Source organism: Lactuca saligna, chromosome 7 (genome assembly GCF_052625555.1).
Source record: "Lactuca saligna cultivar CGN05327 chromosome 7, ASM5262555v1, whole genome shotgun sequence".
In the NCBI taxonomy this organism is placed as follows: Eukaryota; Viridiplantae; Streptophyta; class Magnoliopsida; order Asterales; family Asteraceae; genus Lactuca; species Lactuca saligna.
In genome coordinates this window covers 18,417,935-18,432,253 of record NC_136423.1, presented here as the reverse complement: position 1 = coordinate 18,432,253, position 14,319 = coordinate 18,417,935, and positions in this window count along the sequence as shown.

Below are 14,319 nucleotides of genomic sequence, written 5' to 3'. Positions count from 1 at the left end.
ATCAAAAATTGATGTTGAGATAAACCATTGTAAACTTTAAGGGTTTTATTTTTATCCCTTGTTAAACATTGAAAAAGTCCTCTTTCAAAAAAAAAACATTGAAAAAGTCGTGGACAAGTAAGTCATAACATAGTAGCATGCTAGCATCATGGAATTGACATGCCATAAACAACTGAACATGTATATATTTAATAGTTTCCAGCCAGGAGACATCTCACATTATTTTGACCAAAAATTTGCCATGGGCCAACTGTTTCTTTCCATGAATCTTATGCGGTACAGACATGTACTATATGAGATTTATTGTTACTAGATATTAATTATTAATCAAGTAGATGTATCAAGTTCATGCAGGGTTAACAACCACTTGGTGAAAATTAATAAAAGTTCAACTTGGCATTAATCATATATAATAGTTAGGTTTGAAATCCCAAATCGGATTATTATTTTTTACACAAAGATCTAATAGAATATTTCTTTTTTCAAGTTTGAAAATAAGTAGTTCGATTCCAATTTTAAATAAGATAACCAAATGAAACATACCCAATTTTGGCTCGATTTTTTTTTATCGAAATTCATCAGTGAGAGTTATGTTTGTATAATGATATCAATGAGATCATTTTCATGCAATTTTATTTATATAGCCGACATAAATGGTCAATTTCAAACAAAATAGTTAGATGGGATCATGGGAACAACTTGATGAAGAGAAAAAGGTAATCAATACATTCTTGAATGCTGGGTATACTCACATTCAATATTTTGATTGAAACCAGACAAAAACAATGTATCATATTTGAACTCCGCAGTTAAAAAACAATGTATCATATTTAAACTCCACAGTTAAACATATTGGAGCGTGAATAATACTACGATGCGTGAAAAAAAAAAAAAAAAAAAAAGCTTGATATAAAACATTGATAAAAGAAAAAACTATTCTAATATATAATAAAAGGCATAAAGATACAGTATTTTTAACTTTTGGAACCTTTTTTTATAGTTTCACATGTTCAAACCTAATCCAAAACAAATAAAAGAATAGCATCCCTTTATCCAAACTTTATCCATAAATATATCCAAAAAAGATATGATGCAAACTTGAAAGATCTCGAAAAAATTGAACCAAGTGTTGATTCGTGTGACTCTTTACCTTTTCCATTATGAGAAACTTTTAAAACCGTGATTTTAAAACTATTACAGTTTTCATATTTCAATATAACGTGATAGTAACGTTTATCTTATATATAATAAATTATAGAAACAACAAGAGAAGTTTGATGGTTTTAAAGATGACATTAATGTTATCTTGTATTTGAAACATGCATGACTAACCAATTGGAAATGAAAATGCAAAACGTAAGACTAGTTAACTGATTTCTACAAACAAGTGTATTTGTTTTTGGTTACAAATAATTTGTTGCTTTTGTTAAATACGCAGAAAAAAAAAAGTAATACTAAGATACTAGATAAAAGTACGTATCTAGTATCTTTATTTTAACAAATAAGCAGACCAATAATTAAGTTTGTTAAAAAAAAAAGTTTGTTAAATAATTTGTTAGAAAAACTTAATCTAGATAAATAAGTTTTTTTAACAAATAAGCAGAAAAAAAAAAGACTTATTCAATAACTTGTTGCTTTTGTTAAATAAGCAGAAAAAAATATTTCTCATTAAATTTGTTGAATAAGTTTTTAAAATTTTTTTTTCTTAAAACATACTAAGATACTAGATAAAAGTACACTACATAGTGAAAATAGCTAAAGTTGGGTTTTTCGGATGGACGGAGTGAGCTTTTCGTTTTAGATGGGCACCGGAAGTATCTCCGACATGATGGCTCTAACCTACTGTGGTACCCTAGAATTGGTAATTTCAGTGGATTACATAAAGCCCTCCTCCATGTTAAGACAATGCATCGTATATTTGTACGTTATGTTTGTGTATTTTGTACAAAATTAGTTTTGTATATTTTAATTAGTTTGTGAATTACTTTTATATATTTTTAATATTTTATAAATTAATTTTTCATTATGTTAATTAGTTTGTATTTATCTTTAAAAAAAATTGAACAGATTAGAAGGGATGGGAGATATGAGTTTTCATATTTTGTAAGATTATAGATATGAAAATAAAAATAAAAATAAAATAAAATAAAATAAAAAAAAGTAACATGACAATTAGGATGAAAAGGTTGTAAAAAATGGAATACCCTCCGCCCTTAGCTAACTAACCCAATTACATTCATCTTGGAGCTTTCTTGACCATCCAAAAAAATAAGATTCAGTCACAATCTTATAAAATATGGAATTTAATTTTGGTTTGTACTTCACTATTTCATTAAAAGTATATTAAGAATATATCAAATTAAATTAAATTGAGTTGTGTAATGATGATATGTACTATAATGTTACTTGTTAGCAAATAACCAATCTAGTCCATGCATTTTATTATGGATATTTACATTTGTTGTCTATATATTTAAATAAGTTCTCAAACCCAAAACATTGACTTTTTTGGCACCAATGTCACGCCCCAAAAATAATAATATTTTTTTATTTTATAAATAATTAATATCATACATCTGATGTCTCAAAATTTACCACGATACAATACGTCAAAAATCATCGAAGTAAAAACAGTCATAAATGCGGAATCACGAGGAATTGAAACCAAATCAATAGAATATCTCTTGTTGAGCATGAACACTCGAAACACTCACTGAATGATCATCAACAATATCTACCTCGAATGGACAATCCAAAACCCCATGAGGATCACTAAACTTCTTGTTAAGCGCAAGAGATACAAAGAATAGGGTAGCACCTGAATCCAATAGAACATGATCAGGCATATCATTGACTAAGAAAGTCCATATACATGATTAAATGAAATATGAGCATAAACAAAGGAAATAATAATAGGTAAGGTAAGGAGACATACATGCAACCACATTAGGTGTTGTTCTCGCCTCCTCAGTCGCAAACTGAAATGTCCTGATCTTCACTATAGGTGTCTCCGCCTTGACCTGGCGGCCATCGTTGATCCTTATGGTGGTCGGTACTAGCACCGCCAATGCTCCTCCTGCCAGCCTCAAAAAATCTGCAGTTTTATGGCCAGTCTAATTGTAATGAAAGAGAATCAGTGCACCCCGGGGGCAGTCTCTACTCATATGACCAATTTGACCACATCTGAAGCATCCCGACCACATCGGTCGACATGGAACAGACCCTGATGACCTCTAGTGTATGAATAAGAAGTCTTGGGCCTCTTAGCCTGGCCCACTGCTATCTATACCTGCTCCGGCTTGCACTTCGTCTAAAGCTCCATCTCAATCTCCCGCTCCCGGGCTCTCGCAATCATTTCATTCAAGGTTTTACACACCGAGAAGATCATAAAATCTCTGATATCATTCCTCAAAATATCATTGTATCTTGTCTTCTTCATCTCCTCATCCACAACATAATGTGGAACCAACAAATCCCCCTCTCGAAACTTGGCGGTGATCTTTGCCACAGTCTCAGTAGTCTGGCGATGGTCTTGAAACTCCCTCGCCAGCTGTTACACCTCAATTATTGGTGTAAAATCCACCTGAAATCTCGTAACAAACTTCTCCAAGTCATGGCCACCACATCCGCAGATCCTAACGCACGACTGACCGCCTCCCACCAGTTACGGGCTTGGTCTCTCAGAAGGCAGGAGGCAAACCCCACCTTCTCCCCCTTAGGAAAGAAGCTCATTCACTAAGCATTCTCCATGTCAGTAATCCAACGATAACTAGCAATGGGGTCCTTAACCCCAAGGAAATCTGGAGCTCCACAGGCCTTGAACTCTCAAAACAAGGGATTCCGAGCTCCTAACTGTCCCGCGGAGATCTCTGCCATAAGGACCCAAGGCGCTCATACAATAGCTCCATAATCCCCTCCTTGATGGTACTAAAAATCATAGGGGGTGGCCTCCATGATACTGCGAGTAATATCTGATTTGATAAACTCGTGTATCCATTCATCCATCGGTTCGACACCAAAGCCACATCCAGAAGCTCCTCCCCGAGTGGTCACCATACTCAATTAAAATAAAACATATAAACGATCATCATAATATTGAGGCAACTTCCACTCTATAGGCCCCTTTGAATCTCCGAGACTGTCCTTGACTCGATTACATATCATGTTCTTTCAGTAGTATGGGCCCAATCCTACATTCTACAACTATTCGTACTTTCCTCAAGAACCATCCTGAATCATCTAAGTCACTCCAATAAAACCATACACACCATCCTTATGCTAAACATCACACATATTCAACTATGAGATTCCTAGGCTCTCCTAGGAATTCTCAACTTGACCGCCCGTCAATACTAAAAATCTTAACCAACACTATCAGTTGCTTTATGCATGGAAGTTGTACACAAAATGATATCACATAGATTGTCGAATAATGATTCTACCCTAAGTCCACAACCAAACAAGGATCAAGAAATAAGGCTAAACCAATCATTCTAGGGCTATGAACCCAATCGTATATAATTTTAAAGCATACACTTAGCAATTAAACTGAGTTGGTATTAATCCTAAGTAACATATAACATCCAATCATGCTAGGATGTAAGGCATCATACAAATCAGGAAATTCTAACATACAATTCTTTTAGGTATCCTTATCCCTACTCTAGCATGAAGTTCACATATAATGCATAATAATCATAACACACGGATGGGTAATTTTGGAAACCACTTACTTGAGCTCGGATGATTACACGCATCACAACCTGTTTCTTCTTTGTAAAAATCTTTTTAGAAAATTCATTTTTCTTCTGAAACGATTGTTAATTTCTCAGTTTTAGTTCTGACACACCCGAAAGTGTGTCTGAATCCCTCAAACCAAGGCTCTGATACCAAGTTGTAACGTCCCAAAAACAGTGATATAGTTTTTCATTTTATAAATCATTAATACCATACATTAGCTGTCTCGAAATCAACCACAAGACAGTACGTCAAAATCATCAGAGTAAAAATAGTCATAAATTGTAACACCCCCTGCTCAGCCTGTGGAGGAAACACCAAGTAGTGTGACAGTATAATGAGTACTAATCCTGTTAACCTGACAATACATGTATTTTGAAAGTCAACATAATGTTGGTAAGTGCATGAGTTTTTATTTTTGAATTCTTTTAAGAATACTTTTCTTTTGTGAAAACATTTCTTATTTATTTACCTAGCTTTCTATCTTTTAGGGTATCTTTTATTAATCTTAAATTACTATCTTTTCAGAATATCTAATGATCCTAACGTATTAAAATTAGGATTATCTATCGTTAACCATAATTTACTATCTTTTAAGGATTTCTAACTATTCTAACGTATTTTCATTACCATAATAGATGTCCCAAATGGTAATATAAGCTCTAAGCTAATTTTCAATGTATTAACGTAAGCCCCTATAATCGACTCTACGACCTTAAGTATACCCCAAATCATGACGCTTCATCGGATGTCAAATAGTAACTTATACTGAAAGTATACTATAACATCCTGTTTATTAAATAAATAAATAAACAAATGTATAGTAGCCCTAAAATCAATAATTATATAGCAAGGTGTTGATTTCGAGGAGTTAACTGTCATAATTTTAGAAGTTCGGGGTTAAAAGTGTAAGCTTCAGATTCGTTTCGTAAATATTTATGAAGGCAGGGACTACTTGGTAACTTCTAGGACTTCATTTGAAGAGATTTTGGAGGCTAAGGGGCTGTTTGGTAAATTAGAGATCGAATTTGAGAGGAATTATGGAAGCAGGGGTGTAATTGGTAATTTTTGTACCTAAATTGTAATGGATTTTTATGCTGAGGGTTTAAATAGTAAATTTTGGGCTAAGATTGAAAGAAAAAGGGAAAGGAGAGGCTAAACTTGTCATTATGGAGGTAAGTTTGGGGGATCGGGGTATATAACCTGTCACCCATCCCGCTTCAAACCCTAACCCTAAAGAGAGACAATCGCCACCCTTATGCCTCCCTCACTGACACCACATCTTCACCCTTGTCTCTCGACCGTCCCCTCCATAGTGGCTGCTGCGAACCGCCATATCTTCTTTGCCGACGACGACCAAGCTAGCGACGAAGTTTCGTGACGATCGCCACCTCTCTTCTCAATTTCTTGCTGCCGGCGTTGCTTCATTTCATGGTGGTCACTTCTCAATCACGACCACCGCCGCCGTATGGTTCGGTTTTGTTACTCGAGTTGTTGCTCTAGCCATTGCAAACTGCCGCCATCTCACGCTACCTCCGCTTCTTCTATTTCACATTCTTGGGTTCTCGAGTTGTCGCCTCCCTCCGACGGTGAGATTGCTGCTATGTTGGTATATGAGTCTGTCGTGTGGGTGCTAGTCTCAACCCATACCGTGTGTGAGGATGTGTTTAGATGGTCGGAAGACGCAAGTAGCCACCATGGCAGCCAACCATGGTGGTTTCCACCAATGATTACTCCATCTGCCACCACCAGCCACCATGGTGGGAGGGGGTGGTGTGTGTGTTTTGTGTGTGTGAGTGTGTTTTTATGGGTTTTGTGGGTATAATCTTGTAGGTAATATTTTTTGGTCGAAAAACCTGTCACCACCACCGTGAGGTGGTGGCTGCCACCATGTGTCACCGCCGGCCACCAATAGGGTGGTTGTGTATGTGTGTATGTTTGTATTAGTGTGTGTGTGTGTGTTAATAATAAGAAAACTCAAAACCACCACCAACCGTTGTGTTAGGTGGTGGTGTGCTTTTGTTTGCGTGTATTTGCTTTTTGGATGCTTGGATAAAAATGGACTAGAAACCCTAACCACCATCCCGAGGTAGTGGACGCCGCCATGAGCCACCATTGACCACCACTACCTGAGCTGGTAGTGGGTGGTGCCCGACTAGCCAAACCCTAATGGGCCTAATGAAATCCTAATGGGACTAATGAACCTTAATGGATCTAAGGACTTCACTTTTGGGTCTATTGGGCTATGATTGGGTTGGAAACCCTAATTAGGGTTTAGAAAACCCTAATTTTGGAATCATGCGCTTGGACTTAGCGGAACCTACAATTGGGCCATTGGAATGGAATTGTGAATTATACCCAATCACACCATATGACTTATCTAGTTGAGTGATGGACTTAATGGATTAAGTCCTTAATGGGTTAAATGAGAAACACTTAACCCTAATCGTCATTTCATGTGAAAACCCTAATTTCACTTGGGCCTTATGTTGGGACTTTCTATTGGGCGTTGGTAATTGGGGTATTAATGGGTCATCCAAAAACAAGCAAATGAACTAGAATAATTTAATGGACTATAAGGTAAGGCCCATGTGAAGGTTTGGGCCCAATTTGGAAAATTAGGCCATAGATGAGCCATAATTTAGGCCTTCATGATTATGAGATATTGGGCCATTAGAAATGCCAAATGTTTGGACTGGACTAAATGGTTGGCCTTAGGATAAGACCATGTAAGTTTTGGGCCCAATTTGGAAAATTGGGCCATATGTTGGGCTTGGTTCATAGTTTGACTTTTGGGCCTTGAGTTTGAATCAAGATAGGATGGGGGTAAAGTAGCCTTTTACCCCAAGCATGGACTTATGGATATATGTTTGAACCCAATTACTGATTGGGTGTTATTTTGATGATTGACAGTTCGAGAACCTGTCATCCAGCATCTAGAGTTTTGTCTACGGGACTTCAGTAATGTGAGGTGGGTTACCTTCCAGTAGAAGTGGGTTTAAGGCCACAATGTCGGCCCACTAGTAGGAGATATTTATTAGATGATTTTCTTTGTGATAATTGTCTGGTTTGCCACTATCTGATATGCTTGATGTGTTAGGATGCTCTGTTATATATGTTTTAGTAGTAGTATGGGTGAAATAGTCCCCGGATACCGGTTGAAAGATACCGAAGGGGTAGTCAAAACCCATGCATGCGTATCAGTACGCTATGTTATGTTATTATGTGGTAGTGGTAGTGGTGAAATAGTCCTTGGTTACTGGTTGAAAGATTCCGATGGGGAAGCCAGCTCCCAATTACCGATTGAAAGATACCGAAGGGTAGGTCAGCTCCCGGTTACTGGCTGAAAGATACCGAAGGGGTAGGTCGGGCACCCAGATATGTCTGAAAATATATTTATGTATGTTATGCTATGTCATTATGTGGTAGTGATAGGGGTGAAATAGTCCCCAAATATCGGTTGAAGGATACCGAAGGGGTAGGCCAGCACCTGGATATGCTTGGCAATATGTGTGTTGTATGGTATGTAGTATGATGGGGAACTCACTAAGCTTCGTGCTTACGGTTTTCAGTTTCGTTTTCAAAGGAAAGAAGTTGGCTCGATCGCAGCACATCACACTATGTTTTCCGCACATGAGATCTTTGGGATAACACTATGATATTGTTTTATGATAACATGTTTTTATCACTTTCGTTTTGACACAATATGTTATTATGGATGTTTTCTTATACTGTTGGTTTTATAATAACTTATTTAAAACGGAATTTTTGGTCTTGAACTTTGGGATTTTACAAGTTGGTATCCGAGCCTTTGTTTGATGGATTCTGGTACACTCCTAGTTGTGTTTGAACTCAAACTAAGGACTTGGTATGAAAATTTTCAAAAGTAAAATCATTTTATAAAAAGAACTTTGAGAAGAATTTGACAAGAGAAAAGAACTTTGAAAATAACAATGTGTGTGATGCGTGCAATCAGCCGAGCTTAAGTAGGTTTTCCCCAAGATACCCATAGATGTTATGATATGTTATGTTATGATATGATTATGAGAACTACATGCTAGATTTGGGCTGAGGATCTAGGAGGATGCCTTATATACCTATTGTATGTGCTTGTAGACTTGCATGCTAGTACTGATCAGTCGGTGATAGGATAGCATGTTTAGGTTATGCCTGATTATATGAGCCTTTGAATTGCATGTATAGATTCCTGATTAGAGGATATAATTGTAACAGCCGGATTTCTCAGGTATCTTGTATATTTGTATTTTTGGTGATTTGAGAGGGGACTCGGCGAGTTGGAGCTCAGACTCGCCGAGTAGGGATGCGGATCTGGACGCGGGATCGCGCCTGGACTCGGCGAGTCCAGGATATGGACTCGGCGAGTCAGCGTTGTGTAATGAAACCCTAATTTCTCGGGTTTGAGACATATTTAAAGGGCCTAATGGCCGTCATTTGTGCTCACCAGTCCCTTGAGTGAAACCCTAATCGAGTGTGAGCATTTGGAGCTAAGTAGGAGGCCATTATTGATCTTAGAGGTGTCATTGTTGCAAGGAAGGAGAAGAGCTAGCCAAGGGAAAGCAAGAGGAGCCACTTCTGTGGGTTTGGAGTCCAGAGCATCACTATTGTGTTAATAAATTCGAGTTATCTTCTTCCTTGTTGTTGTTTATCTAGATTTAGGGTTTGTTGAACCCTTTTATGGCAAGATCTAGTGTCCTCTTGGTCCCTTATGAGGTTTGAACCATAGATATGGACCCTTAGAGGTCCAGAGTGTCCCTTTACCCAAGATTTTTGGGAATCAATGGAGGCTTTGGATTGGAATCCTCATGCCTTAGGTCAAAACTCCATTTATGAGCCATGGGGTGTGTTATGGGCACCAAGATAGGAGCTTTACGTGACGAATCAGTCTAGGGAGGCCAGATCTATAGATTGTGGAAGCAGATCTGACCTTAGAAGCAAGTTGGAGTGGTTGCATGGCATGGACTCGCCGAGTCTGTTCATCAGACTCGGCGAGTAGTTTGAAGATTGCCTTGGGATTTCTCAGTAAGTGGTCCAATCGAGTCATGGGTAGACTCAGTGAGTCAGGGTAAGTTGGAGAGGGATGACGAGTGGACTGAGTCAAACTGGGACTCACCGAGTTGTTCTTGAGACTCAGCGAGTTGATTCGGGGTGGCCCCGTGATTCTTTCAGGTGAAACTCGTCGAGTAAAGGGGGGGATACTCGACGTGTAGTAAGGGGATTTCAGAGGGTTGGTGAAAATGTCTAGACTCGCCGAGTCGTCGTAGCACTCGCCGAGTCCGGTCAAAGTTGACCGTTGACCGTTGACCAGAGTTGACCTGTGTTGACTTCTTAGGGATAGTCAACCTTAGAGATATAAAGTGTTAATTAGAGACATATAATGTTATAGGAGGATTAGAGCTCGGAGGATCGAGCACAAGGGATTTCCAAGATTCGTGAGATACCGAGATACGCGAGGTGAGTCTTCTCACTATACTATTACCTTGAGTAGGTAACCAGAGTTATGTGATAGAGTATTTGTATGCTATGTATGTTATGTGTTGTACTTCATTATTTCTATGTGATTTATGCGGTGCATGTTTATCAGAGCTAGAACCCGAGGGTTCACAGAGTTTGGGTGCACGGACCCACAGAGTTATAGCCTCAAGTGGCTAATATGTGTTATATGTGGTATTTTGGGGAACTCACTAAGCTTTGTGCTTACAGTGTTTGATGTTATTGTTTCAGGTACTAGTGATGACCGCGGGAAGGCGCCGGCTTGATCCGTACACACACACTCGGAGTTTTTACATTGTGATCTTGGGATTTTGTATTGACCTATATTGGATAATTAATATGGTTGTTTGATGAATATTAATCGAATTATGTTTTATAAGAAAATTGAAAATTTTGTTTTGAAATTTACGGTGTTACAATTTGGTATCAGAGCCTTGGTTTGAGGGATTCGGGTACACCTTCGGGAGTATTTGAACTCAAACTGAGGAATTGGAAAGATATTTTCAAAAGAAAACCTAAATTTTCTAAGAGTAAAAGATTTTCTTGAAAAAGAAACAAATTCCATGAAGAAACGTGTGTACGATCAGTCAGCGCCCGAACGGTGAATTCCCAAAATACCTTTATATTATGTGATATTGATATCGATATGATGTATCTGCATGCTAGAGTAGGCTAGGTATTGCTAATAGGACTAGAGTGGCCTGATTTGTGATGCCTTAGCCTAGGGAGGGGTGAGCTGCTCTGAGAATCTGAGAGTGAGTAGCTAGCAGCGAGGGGCTTATGAGAGATCTATTAGAGAGTGGTCTACTCATGATAGAGTACTTGGGAATTGGGATCCGAAGAGGAAGATTTGGGGTGTGTACTGAGACGGTGTGGACAATAGTATTGGGCCCGTACTACTAAAAGCACCGGGGCCGTACACAGTCCAAATAAGAATCTTTGGATACCAAGAATCAAGGAGGGGTGGATTGTCGAGTGTAAGAATGCTCGAGTGAATTCGAATTTATCGCATGTTGTATTTCAGAGTTTGATCATGGTGAGGACACGTCATATGCCGGAGGGTGCCGGAGCTAGTGATGAGGAGATTCGACAGATCATTCATGAGGAGGTGGCTGCGGTCATCAGGGCTGAGATACCAGAGATGTTCGGGTCTATTAAGACCGTGCTGATTGAGACATTTGACGAGCGTTACGCCGCTCTTTCTGAGGCTGCTATTGCAGCGGCTACCGCAGCGATCGCTGCGGCGAGACCCTAGGGAGGTGATGCATCACTGTTTCGGGAGTTCAGCAACACCAAACCACCAGAGTTTGATGGTACACAGGATCCGGTGGCAGCTATGAGGTGGATATCTGATATGGAGGGGTGCTTCCTCACTTGCTCATCTCCTGAGCATCTGAAGGTTCGGTTCGCACTGAACCAGCTTCGCTTGGGAGCGAAGGACTGGTGGAAGTTTGTGACGGCGCATTTTACGCCTGCTGAGCTTTCGGCAGTGACCTGGGAGAGGTTCACTACCATGTTCCGGGATGAGTACGTTCCCCAGGTGGAGAGGGAGCGTTTGGCACAGGAGATTCTGACCCTCAAGCAGGGTAGTAAGTCAATTACAACGATCACGAGGATGTTCCATGAGAGGGCGATGTTCTGCCCTGAGCACGTGTGTTGGGTTTTGAGCAATCTAACACTTCCTAAGTGTGCATGCAACCCTAATAAACCTTGGATCTATGTTTGTCTAAATACATGCAAAATAATAATTTTCCAAGGTTTATAACCTATCTAACATGGCATGGGGAACATTTCAACATAAAAGAGTTAGAAGAGATTACATACCTTTTGATGAGTTGGATTCTTAGGAGTTTGAGGGCCAAGCACCAATAGTGTGAATGCCTCAAATGGAATCACAAACACCACAAACTCTTGGAAAACTTTGATGAGAGTATACACCTTGTATAAATCGGCCACACACATGCACACACACACTAGATCACTAGTTTTCTCTTAGGCTCCATTTCATGCTCCATAAGCATGCTTATATAGTGTGCATGGTTAGGGTGAAACCCTAATAACCCATGTCTTTTCCTTTTCCAAGGATCCATGGGTTAAAATCTCCATGGATCATCCATGGACTTCCACATAAGCCTAGCCCATTAACAAATGAGTATTAGCCCACACTATATAAAACAAATAGCCCATAATTTAATTAGTATTCCTTTTAATCTCTAAATTAATCCATAATTAATTTAAGACTAAAACTAATTAAATAACGTAACTTCATATTAATATATTATAACTCATAATATATTAATAAACATATGTGTATAACTCTCATAAAATTATCCATAATAGTTTGGATGAGATGCAACCCAAATGGACCATGCTGGTCGGGTCAAGTATATACCAAATAAGTTATGGACTTAGACACCTTATCCAACAGACTCCCACTTGGATAAGTCTAATAACTATATTTGCCTATAACTTCAGGAACCAACCAACAATCGTAGCTCTCGAAAACTCCCTTGAACAATGAAGACTCTGTCGAACTATGAAGCGCCATTTTAGATAAGTGATCACATAATCCTCTGTTCTCATGATATTAGCCGGACAAACACATGGAACTATGTCTTGCTTATTGTCTAGCAGTTGTTTCTCGATTTTCCGATTTGTTTGACGAAGAACTTCACTGAACACATCGGTTTAGTTCTGACCAGGCCTGGTTCATGGGTCAACACAAAATCATCGAGGGGCCCGGATATCGCTTCTATTTCTAGAAGGAACAGATAAACTTCGACTGATATGCTTGTTCTACTACTTATTGAATTGTACACAAAGGCACGTTTTATAACATCAAGTTACTGATGCGTTTACGTGCAATGAATGCACAACCAACTCATAGGTAACAACTCATATCTCTAGGTTTAAAGATTTATATGATGTTATCATCTCACGATCACTCGAGATAAATTCCATGAAGTGATACAAGTGAGCGTGGGTTTATACCAATACTCATAACTTATGAGTACTCATGAATGTTGCAGCAACCATTGCCATTTCTAAACACCTTTAAGGCATCTACAAACCCAATTCATGACAATCTTGATTCATACCTACTTTCGACGTATGATCGATTGTGGAGGTTTGAATAAATTAATTATTCTGGAAGTCAAAACATGCAAAACTGAAACAATAGTAAATAATTGACAATGATAGTAACACTTTACTCATAAATAAATCACAAATTTTATTCATCATCAAACGTCGATTACATTTTACAGGTTTCAGGAAAACTATCTAATCTGTAAAACTAATATCGTCCCTCAGCCCGATGCGTCTCGCATGCTGAAAATGCTTAACCCTTGTCAGTCCCTTCGTAAGGGGATCTGCAGGATTCTCATCTGACGATATCCTCCTTGTCACAAGGAGTCCTTCTTCAATCTTGTGTCTTATGAAGTGATATTTTCTGTCAATGTGTCGGGATCTGCCATGATCTCTTGGTTCCTTGGCTAAGGTAACCGCACTATTATTGTCACAGAAAATCTCTATAGGTTCCTTAATAGCTGGTACAACTCCAAGGTCTCCGATGAAGTTCTTCAGCCATATCGCCTCCTTCGCTGCTTCACTCGCTGCTATATACTCTGATTCACAACTCGAATCAGCCACCGTCTCCTGTTTGGAACTCTTCCAAGAAATTGCCCCTCCATTTAAGGTAAAGATCCAGCCCGACTGAGAGCGGAAATTATCCCTATCAGTCTAAAAACCAGCATCACTATACCCTAATATCCTCAAGTCATCACTGCCACCAAGGGTAAGGATCCAATCCTTAGTCCTCCGCAGGTACTTGAGAATGTTCTTTACCGCGGTCCAATGAGCCTTGCCAGGGTTCCCCTGATACCTGCTGACCATGCTCAAAGCAAATGCCACATCAGGACGGGTACAAGTCATAGCTTACATGATCGAGCCAACTGCGGAAGCATATGGTAATTGGCTCATCTCAGCTATCTCTGCCTCTGTACTCGGACTCTGAGTCTTACTCAGTTTGGTATTGCTTTGGATCGGTAAATCTCCTTTCTTGGAATTCTC